Raw genomic sequence first — 11,356 nt, forward strand, 5'->3', positions numbered from 1 at the left:
AAAAAATGACCCTCAATTAATAAGAATAACATTCTGAAGTATTGTCAAATACATAGAGATGGTTTTTTTCTAGGCTTTATAGACAGATGAGTTGAGAGTGACTCTTGAAGGACCAGCACCACATCCTCTTGTAGCACTCTTTCAAAAATATATTTTCCAGAATCTGGCAGTAAGTTTTAAGAGTTTATTTTGGTCCCTCTCTGCAAGACAGACATTTCAGGATAGGAGATGGACTAAAACTGTCCCAAAACTTCCTGCCAGATTCTGGAGGATAAACTTGAAAGAGTGCTACAAGAGGATGTGGTGCTGGTCCTTCAAGAATCACTCAAAACAATCACTCAGTATTACACCAATTTACTGTAAATACTATAGCTAAAATAATCGGTGAGATATACATTATATGGTGACTAAATATGCTATTTTATATAATGGTAATTAAACAAAGCTAACACTTAACATTAAATACGAAAATAAATCACTGTCACTTACCGTTTCTTGTGATGTGTGTGTTCAAAGTTGTTTTGTGCGTCCGCGAATGACGACGATCAAATGCTGACTTTCATCACAATTTAAATACGCACAATAAATCGACTATGTTGCACAGACACAGACATCATTCAAGAATCACCCCATAACTGATTGAACCGCGAATAAATGACCCTCACAAAATGGCGACCAGTTAAAGACTTGTTTTGTGCACATCACGTGTGTCTGTAAAGGCGAATAAGTCCCGCTTCCAAATGAAAGAGCGAGTCGTTGATTAGTAAACTCATCAAGTCACTGCAGCGGCCGTTAGAAGCTCCGGTTCCTATAGAAACAGTGTTGGAAAATGTACTCGGTTACTAACGTAACCTCGGTTCTCTCTAGAGAGGGAACGAGTACTGCGTAAGTATCTTACGCTAGGGAAAATCCTTTTCTGCGAGATATTGAAGCCAAAAATTATCCTTAATTTTGAAATAATGTAAAGCGCGTTGCAGCAGCATACAGACATAGGCAAAACAGCTTGCGCGCCTATTGGCTGCTCTGCGGCAACTGCAGCAGCCTATAGAGCGAGGCCTGGCGCGACGCCAGATCCAATGGGGGCATTTCGCGCCCTTTGCGTCGCTTCCCGCCTAAAAGGGCGTGGTCTAGGCCTACGCTCGCGGGCAGCTATTATCTGGTTTTTCATCATCGAAGCAACCAGAGCGTGCGCATGCACGGCAAGATACGCAGTACTCGTTCCCTCTCTAGAGAGAACCGAGGTTACGTTAGTAACAGAGTACGTTCTCTTACGAGAGGTCTCTCGTACTGCGTAAGTATCTTACGCTAGGGGACCCAGTGTAAAACGCCGTGCATGCTGAGATCTGACACCAAAGACCCAAGAGCGAAAGCCCGGGGTTCATATAGTTCATAATCACCTATAGAACTCACAGGGATTCCCGGGGAAGAGGGAGGGGCAACGCCGCACTCTTCCACATAGTGCAGCATCACTTCAGGCGCTAAGTTAACGTACACACTGAGCCGCGGGCTGCGCACCAACCCGAAAACAATGACCATTTTGAGGAATAGAGCAGTCTCGTAGAAGGGGCTCTAGCCTGCGTGATCGTGTTTAATACTCCTTTAGGGAGTTCATCATATATTCGCTGGTGGCCCAGACATGAAGGGACCACAGCTCTGGGTGAGGATGCCAAATCGAGCCGCTGGCCTGAGAGAGAAGGTCTCTCCTCACTGGTATCGGCCACGGGGCAGTGCTCGTCAGGTGCATTAGCGCTGGGAACCAGGGCTGGTTTTCCCAAAACGGCGCTACCAGCAGTATTGAACATCCTTTTTCCCTGACCCTCTCTATCACCTGAGAAAGGAGAGAGACGGGGGGAAGCGCATAGAGATGACGGCGGGGCCATTCGTGGGCCAGCGCGTCTCTGCTTTTTGAGAAAAATTCCAGACAGTGAGCGTTGTTCAGAGACGCGAACAGGTCTACTTCCGCTCTGCCGAATTTCTTCCACAGCAGTTGTACTGTCTGTGGGTGTAGAGACCATTCGCCTGCTGGAATGTTGTTCCTGGACAGTCTGTCTGGCCCTATGTTTAGAAGCCCCGGCACATGCGCTGCTTTCAGCGAGCGCAGGTTGCGCTGAGCCCATACCAGGAGGCATTCTGCAAGTCTGTATAGGTTTTTGGACCTGAGACCGCCCTGGCGATTTATGTAGGAAACCACTGACATGTTGTCCGAGCGGACTAGTACATGGTTTCCTTTTATTTGGGGACAGAAGCGCGTCAGCGTGTTCTGTACTGCCAGCATTTCGAGGCAGTTGATATGCAGGAGCTTTTCCCGTTCTGACCACTGGCCAAAAGACGGTCTGCCCTCGAGCAGAGCCCCCCATCCCGAGGTGGACGCGTCCGTAGACACCACTTTTATTCTCGAGGAAGTCCCCAGGCTTACATCTGACTGGAACCAGTCGACTATTTTCCACGGTTTCAGGGCTGTGACACATTTCTGATTGACCGTGAGACGAAGCCGACCAGACGCCCATGCTTGACGCGGGACGCACACTTTCAGCCAGAACTGCAGTGGGTGCATGCAGAGCAGACCCAGCTGGAGAACTGATGATGCTCAGGCCTTGAGACCCAGCATTTTCTGAAATTTTTTGAGCGGGACAGATGCGCCGCAGCGGAACGAGCCCGCTGTGCGCAGAATGTCTGCTGCGCGCTGTGGTGATAGCCGCGCTATCATTGACAACGAGTCTAATTCTGTGCCCAGGAAGGAAGTCTTTTGACTGGGAGACACAGAGCTCTTCGCCCAATTGACTCTGAGACCCAAATTCTCGAGGTGATCGAGTAACATGGCCGTGTGTTCCACAAGCACTGAGCGAGATTGCGCTAGAATCAGCCAATCGTCCAAATAGTTCAGTATGCGCACGCCTTTCAGTCTGAGAGGAACGAGCGCTGCGTCCATGCACTTCGTAAATGTACGGGGTGCCTGGGACAAACCGAACGGCAGGACTGTGTACTGATATGCCTGGCCCTGGAAGGCGAATCTCAAAAACCGCCTGTGACGTGACGCTATCTGTATTTGAAAATACGCGTCTTTCAGATCAACTTACACGAACCAGTCTCCTTGGCGAACTTGCGCGAGGATTTTTCTGGTCGTGAGCATCCTGAACCGACGCTTCACCAGCGCTTTGTTCAGTTGCCTTAGATCTAATATGGGTCTGAGACCACCGTCTTTTTTCGGTACCAGGAAATATCTGCTGTACAGCCCTCCTTCGCTTTGAGCTTGAGAAAGGGGCTCTATGACTCCTTTGCTCAGACAGCGGCCATTTAACGTCCGAAACGGGAGCTGACGAGATTGGGGAAGCCGGCGAGCTTTGTGGGCTGGGAGGGGGTTCCGGAGCCCGCTGGGCACGGCGCTTCTTACGGCGCGACACCGCGGCGGGTGGGGGAGCAGATTCGGTGAAGAATGCCAAGCGAGTCCTCAGAGTCGCTATTGGCAACGGTTCACAATGAGGGCAGCCGCCCTCAGCGAGCGCAATCACCGCGTGCTCCTCACCCAGGCAGGAAACGCAGACAACATGGCGGTCCCCGTCGCTGAGTGTGGCTCTGCACGAGCCGCAAGAAGGCATCTTTAGAAAGACGCTTTGCTCTTTTAATGACAAGTGAGTATCGCAGCGGCGACATACACTTCAGATTTAAAGGATATAGGCGCCGGAAAGCGCAGCAGGCCTAGACCACGCCCTTTTAGGCGGGAAGCGATGCAAAGGGTTGCGAAATGCCCCCATTGGATCTGGCGTCGCGCCAGGCCTCGCTCTATAGGCTGCTGCAGCTGCCGCAGAGCAGCCAATAGGCACGCAAGCTGTTTCGCCTATGTCTGTATGCTGCTGCAACGCGCTTTACATTATTTCAAAATTAAGGATAATTTTTGGCTTCAATATCTCGCAGAAAAGGATTTTCCCTAGCGTAAGAACTCGTCCTCATGACTGCGCATGTGTATTAAAAAGCTTTTTTAAATGTATTTGAACATAAGCAATACATCTTATAAGACTGTTGTTGTCAGATTTCATGTGTTTTTGAATATGAAATTTAATCGAAAGCTTAATGAACAGTTTTGCAGAATTTGATGTTTCCTCATTCAAAGAGATAGGAGCTGCGCTTGCATGCCCAAAGGGTGTCGAGTGAAATGCCTTGTCTTAAAGGGACTTTTGATCAAATGCGGAAACTTTCTCGCGGCATTGCACAGTAATATAACAGGACAGTGATGATTATGATTTCTGTAAAATTTGTATTATTGTAATTAGTGGTCATTTTAATATTATATTCTTTAAATTAATATAAAATCAAGACTTTCATTTATGTTATGTTATGTTATGTTATGTGCATGTACACGTTTAAACTGCAGTTAAATTTTTTTATGCAGTTAATAATAAGTTAATTAATAACTTATTTCAGTGTGGTTTCAGTTACTGTTAAAAAAATAAATGGAGATTGTGATAAAATGTCACCTGAATTTTAAATAAATGAAAAAGATCTTATTTTTTTGTATCATAGAATAACTGATCAAAATCACAAGCAAGACTGTTGTTTATAATGAGCACAATTAATAATTATGTATAGTGAATGTCACAGGCTATGACATTTACTATATATAATTATTAAATATATTTTACAATATTAGTAATATTAGTAAAAGCCTATATTAGTAATATTACAGGAACATTCTAAGAATGTTCTGCTAAAAATGTTTTCTCTCAACATTATGAGAACATTCATTAAGTACAAGTAACGTCCCAAAGATGTTCCAAGAACGTTGTTGTAAGAACGATTTCTCTCAACATTAAGTACAAGTAACGTCCCAAAGACGTTCCAAGAACGTTGTTGTAAGAACGTTTTCTCTCAACATTACTAGAACATTCATTAAAGGACAACTCCGGTGTGATATTGACCTAAAGTGTATTGAATCATGATACCGAGTGTGAACGTACCTTGCATATCTCATCTCGTCTTGTCCACTGCTGTCCGAAATCTGGGGTCAGTTAGCCGATGCTCACAACAGGTTGTCAATGAGAGTCAATGGGGCATCGAAGTAGTCATGTAAAAATAAATCACTGTTTTATGCCATTTACAAGGCACAAAGTAGCTCCACACTTCATTGGTAGACTTCCAAGGGCCCTGACATTTAAAACGAGACATTGAGAACTCATAAAAAGCACCGGTAGTTTATTTACGAGAAGATTTGTACAGACAGTAACTGCAAGAAGTTAAGCGATCGCCGCCATCTTGAATGTAGTCACGATAAGTTGAGTGACGAGCAGGAAGGAAACTACAACCTGATAAGTTGAAAACCTGATAAGTTCCTTCCTGCTCGTCACTCGACTTATCATGACTACATTCAAGATGGCGGCGATCGCTTAACTTCTTGCAGTTACTGTCTGTATAAATCTTCTTCAATACACTTTAGGTCAATATCACACCGGAGTTCTCCTTTAAGTACAAGTAACATCCTATACACGTTTTAAGAACGTTGTTGTAAGAACGTTTTCTCTCAACCTTAAGAGAACATTCATTAAGTACAAGTAACGTCCCGAAGACGTTTTAAGAACGTTGTTGTAAGAACGTTTTCTCTCAACATTATGAGAACATTCATTAAGTACAAGTAACGTCCCAAAGACGTTCCAAGAACATTGTTGTAAGAACGTTTTCTCTCAACATTACTAGAACATTCATTAAGTACAAGTAACGGCCCATAGACGTTTCAAGAACGTTGTTGTAAGAACGTTTTCTCTCAACATTATGAGAACGTTCATTAAGTACAAGTAACGTCCCAAAGACGTTCCAAGAACGTTTTCTCTCAATCTTAAGAGAATGTTCATTAAGTACAAGTAACGTCCCAAAGACATTCCAAGAAAGTTGTTGTAAAAACGTTTCCTCTCAACATTACGAGAATGTTCACTAAGTACAAGTAACGTCCCAAAGACGTTCCAAAAACGTTGTTGTAAGAACGTTTTCTATCAACATTATAAGAACATTCATCAATTACTAATAACATCCTAAAAACTTTCCAAGAAGGACCAGCATAAACCAGCAAAGGACCAGCATAAACCAGCTAAAACCAGCATCCCAGCACCAAAACATACCTAACCAGCATAAGCTGGTTTTATCAGCAGGGATGTTAGTGTATTTAGTATTTTCAACACTTGATGAGAAGGATCAACTAATCATTTGCCGCTCTGTCATGTTTTTAAAAAAGCTGCAGATGTCAAAAGCTCAGATTATGATAGAATTAAATTATTTAAATTGATTTCAAAGGGCCATTACTTCCTTCTTAAAGGGGCTGTTTGATTTAATATACCCATAAATGCTAATTAATGCAGTAACTATCAAACATGTACTAACATGTAGTTAAGGCTGCTGTTATTCATGCGTGAATCCATGAGACCTCAGTCATAGTTAAAGATATCTCTTTATTAGCTCATGATTAGTTAATGCCTTCAATAATTATTAGTATATATTAGTATATAAGCAACATGATTATTCATTTACCCTTATGAATGTTACATAATATAACAATAAAAGCACCGCAAATAATAACATTTAAACAGGTGTTGTTGTTCTTTTTTAACGATAGGCTACATCTGCGTCATTTGTGACTCGCACGTGATTTATGCGTTGCATTATGATACTCGGGGGCTAACAGCAAAATGAAGGCTGTGATATTAATATTGTCCACTAGAGGGAAACGCAAGATAAGAAATGTTTTAGGTGTCGGGCACATTCTGCAATCAAAAACCTTATCGTACATAGTGTTTCATAAAATTACCTTCTATATATAAAAATTGAACAACAGACCCACATCTCTCCCACCAATCTATAAGAAATTACATATTCTATAAAACTATAAAATACAGCATAGATAATTTTCCAAAAATATGTGTTATGCGGGGTGAAATTATGCTCATAAAATCAACTTTAAGTACAAACTTCTGACAGATCCTGAATGATAGGCTATGTCATTTAGTAGGTTATCATACAGTTATTTGCTTGTATTGTCTTTGAGCATGAAAATCCAACAAAAGCAGTCAAAGTCTTTCAAAAGTGAGAAGCTTAAGTAAACAGAAAATATAGTAAGCGCATAAATGTGAGCGAAAAGGTTGGTTCTACAGCAGATTCCGCTGGCAGTTTTATATCGTGTGCATGTTATTTAAAAGTACGATGCAAAAAGTGCACCCAAACAAGGCCGACCCAGATGGGACTCGAACCCACAATCCCCAGCTCCGGAGGCTGATGCCTTATCCATTAGGCCACTGGGTCAACACACTTAATACAGTAAAAACATGCTCTTTTAAAATTTGACGTACACGGGTAACCTAAAAAAAAAAAGATCGAGCTTAAAAGATCGAGCTTGTCAAGAACCAGCGCCTAATCAGAGATAATAGGCTCGTTTGAGATGCGTCTAGTCTCGCCTGAAAAGGAGAGGGGAGGAGTGATAAAAGTGCAATCAAAATGGACAGTTCTGAGCTCTGGAAGCGGAACAGATACTTACGAGATCAAATGCGGATATCGCGTTATTCACACTCACGTGCTGTGTTGCTGATAAACATAATATAATTTCAGTTCTATTGCTTTTATATGAAAAAAAAAAAAAAAAAAATACGATGAACAAGACACTCAAAGTGCTTGCTATTTAATTCCATACGCGTAAGGCCTATTTATCATCCATTTTTTACTTTAATACAAACATGTATTTTAGATTTTTATAGAAATATGACAACAATCACATATTTCACAGAGATCGCACTGCCATAGTGACTGGGAATATTCACGCATACTTAAACACATAATCGCATACTATTCTAAAATAAAAATCGAACATTTTAGAAGAGAATTCAACATCACGGTTGTCTGAACCAATAAGCATTAAGATGTGTCTTCAGCCAGTCATTTCCCATCATGCTTTTGATCAGTGCAGTCGGTGGAGAGGTACTGTGCCTGACTGCTCAATCTGACACAGCCGCCCCGCTGTCGAGATTTTTGGCACACGTCAGCATGACATCAGAGCATGGGTTTTTCTTAAATTATGTGTATTATATTTATATTTTCACTAGTTTCACCAGTGTCAGTACTCTAAACAGCTTTACATATATATTGAAATGCACCCTTTAATACAGTGTAAAAAAACTGAACTAATTTTTATCTTTTTATGAGAAATAATACCCTTTTTTCATTTGACACCACCTATTTTATCATGTCCCTCATGGCCTTGATGAAAGTTTACTTTGAAAATACTAAATAAAACTATTTAAAAAGTCAATAAATTTTGATATCAACCTAAACATCTATTTGTGCTCTTTTGCTGGTAATGTTTATTTTTTTCAAATTTAATTGTTAATTATTCATTAAAATCACAATTATTTCTGTACCAGAGTAACCCCTCAACCCCGTTACACGAATGATCCCACCCCCATAAATACAATGGTGTGATCCAGAATTCCATATACATCAGGAAGTAACATCACTGAAGTCTTTTGGACAACAGGACCACAGAGACAGGCAAGTTGCTCCCATCTTTTTTTAGTCATTTATCTTGTGATATTGTGGTCGTCAAACTCAATGACTCAACACCGTACCATGAAAAAAAGATAGAAAACTATTACTTACGAAAAAGTTTTTTGTTATTTCATGAATATATGGTGATTTTGAATTTCGTGCATGCCATGTGCTCTCTGTCTGGTATTCACTACATTGAGCAGCAGCCATTTTGTGCAAAAATCTCAACCCTGTCACACTCAACCCTGTTATGTTTTTGATTGTAACGGGGTTGTGAGATTGTGATGGGGTTGAGATTTTAATACTTTGGTTGTTAAGTTATCCAATTATTTAAATGAATTATTATTATATTCAATCAACATTCTTATACTGCATGCATGCTGAATGTGATTTACAGTGAGGTCAATAAGCAATTGTCAGAAAATGGAAGAGGCTAATGATGACTGTCAATAGCCGCTTTTCCACTATCGGGCCGAACCGTTCTCAATGCTTAACCGTTCTGTTCCGTGCCGATCTGGGCCAGTCAGCACAGATACGGTTTGATTTTCCACTGTGGTGCAGATAACGGAACTCTTTGGAATGTAAATACAAATGCGTCAAATCGTTGCCTTGGGAACGCAAGAGTAGACAGCCCCGCTTCTACTGTTATTGTCCTTTTGGACGCGATATGTATGTTTGAGTTTTTTATTTTTTCCCGGCACTGTTTTGAACTTTTCTTAATGCCCTTCTCTGCAAGACACTGCGCTATAATTTTAAAAAACTTTTCGTTTCTCTTTGCACCCTCCAGCTGTTGTTGAATTTTTCTTTCTGTCCAAATATTAATATTAGAGCAAATGTTTCATCCACAGACCAAAGTGTCTCAGCCATTTATAATTATATTTATCGTATCTGCTTACTGCGCATCCGCTTAGCCATAGAGAAACTGGTAGCCAGGCAACAGCGTGGCGACGTCATGCACACGCATTTTACCAGCCCGGTTCAGCACGGTTGTCTAACCGTGCCGAGAATTCCGGGCCGAGAACGGTTTGTAATCGTTCCGTGCCGTACCAGGCTCAGGTGGAAACACAACTGGAACTGTACCCGACCGTTCTAAGAACGGTTCGGCCCGATAGTGGAAAAGCGGCTAATGTCCCTCGGACTGGGGCCCCACGGAAGATCTCTCCTCGTGGGGTATCAGTGATACTAAGAATGGTGAAGAATCAGCCCAGAACTACACGGGATCAGCTGGTCAATGCCGTGAAGAGAGCTGGGACCATCGTTTCCAAGGCTACTATCAGTAGTACACTAAGACGTCATGGTTTAAAATCTTGCATCGCACGGAAGGTTCCCCTGCTTAAGTCAGCCCCAGACCAAAATCTTGCATCGCACGGAAGGTTCCCCTGCTTAAGTCAGCCCCAGACCAGGCTCGTCTGAAGTTTGCCTGGGACCATCTGGATGATCCAGAGGAGTCATGGGAGAAAGTCCTGTGGTCAGATGAGACCAAAGTAGAACTTTTTGGTCTTAACTCCATTCCTCGTGTTTGGAGGAAGAAGAATGATGAGTATCATCCCAATAATACCATACCTACAGTGAAGCATGGGGCTGGAAGCATCATGCTCTGGGGGTGTTTTTCTGCACAGGGGACAGGACGACTGCACTGTATTAAGGAGAGGATGAACGGGGCCATGTATTGTGACATATTGGGCAAAAACCTCCTTCCCTCAGTCAGAGCGTTAAAGAAGGGTCATGGCTGGGTCTTCCAATATGACAATGACCCAAAGCACACAGCCAGGAAAACTGTAAAAAGCCTATCAAGGTTCTGGAGTGGCCTAGCCAGTCTCCAGACCTAAATCCAATAGAAAATCCAAGCTGAAACTCCGTGTTGCTCAGTGACAGCCCCGAAACCTGACAGATCTAGAGAGGATCTGTATGGAGGAGTGGGCCAAAATCCCTCCTGCAGTGTGTGCAAACCTGGTGAAGAACTACAGGAACCGTTTGACCTCTGTAATTGTTAACAAAAGCTTCTGTACCAAATATTACAATTTTTTGACTCAAGTGATCAAATACTTATCTGACACAGTAATTCACAAATAAATAGTTAAAAAATCATACAATGTGATACAATGTCTCTCACAGTGGAAATGCACCTATGCTGAAAATTGTAGACCCCTCCATGATTTCTAAGTAAGAGAACTTGCAAAATCACAGGGTGATCAAATACTTATTGACCTCACTGTATTTTCCATGTTAAGAATGCGAGTAAGATGGCACCAACAACAGCAGAAAGGCAAAGGAAGTATCGGGAATGCCTTAAAGCTGATGCTGAAAGAAGGGAGAGATACCTGCAGAGTGAGCATGAGAGATGGAGAAAGAATGTAGAGGCAGGGAAGAAGAAAGCAATTAATGAACTGAGTAAAAGAGAACAGCGTAAGAAAAGAAAAATGTGGAGAGCAGCTTACCATAGGAGCAAGGAGAGGAAAGTGCTCAAGAACAAGAATCTGGTGTCCTTCCAATGGTTACAAAATGAGATATAATGCTAATGGAAAGTCCTATAGATTGAATTTGAGAGTAAGCAACTGTTTATATGCAAAGCTGTATTTGTCTCTTCAACCCCGTTACCATCTTCAACCCTGTTATGCTAGTCTCAACCCCGTCACACCTACATTTTCATATATTATTTTCTTAAAATGTTGAAAAATAATTTAATGTTTGCTGATTTGTGTCTAAAATATTGAGCACTATCATATGATCATTGATTTTGATTACAATTCTTAGTTAAACAAAATTTTTGATGAAAAATGACAAGATTGCTTTCACTTATTAGTTACTGTCACAAGAACGGTCGGAGACGAGACCCCCCCCC

General features: G+C 41.9%; 1 non-coding gene across 1 annotated transcript; it reads right to left on the minus strand.

Moving 5' to 3' along the window:
* Positions 1-7,205: 7,205 nt before the first annotated feature.
* trnar-ccg (transfer RNA arginine (anticodon CCG)) lies at positions 7,206-7,278 on the minus strand. Its single transcript has one exon. It is a non-coding gene; the product is annotated as a tRNA-Arg (tRNA).
* Between the last annotated feature and the right edge of the window lie 4,078 nt (positions 7,279-11,356).

Source organism: Garra rufa, chromosome 12, assembly GCF_049309525.1.
Source record: "Garra rufa chromosome 12, GarRuf1.0, whole genome shotgun sequence".
NCBI classification, from domain to species: Eukaryota; Metazoa; Chordata; class Actinopteri; order Cypriniformes; family Cyprinidae; genus Garra; species Garra rufa.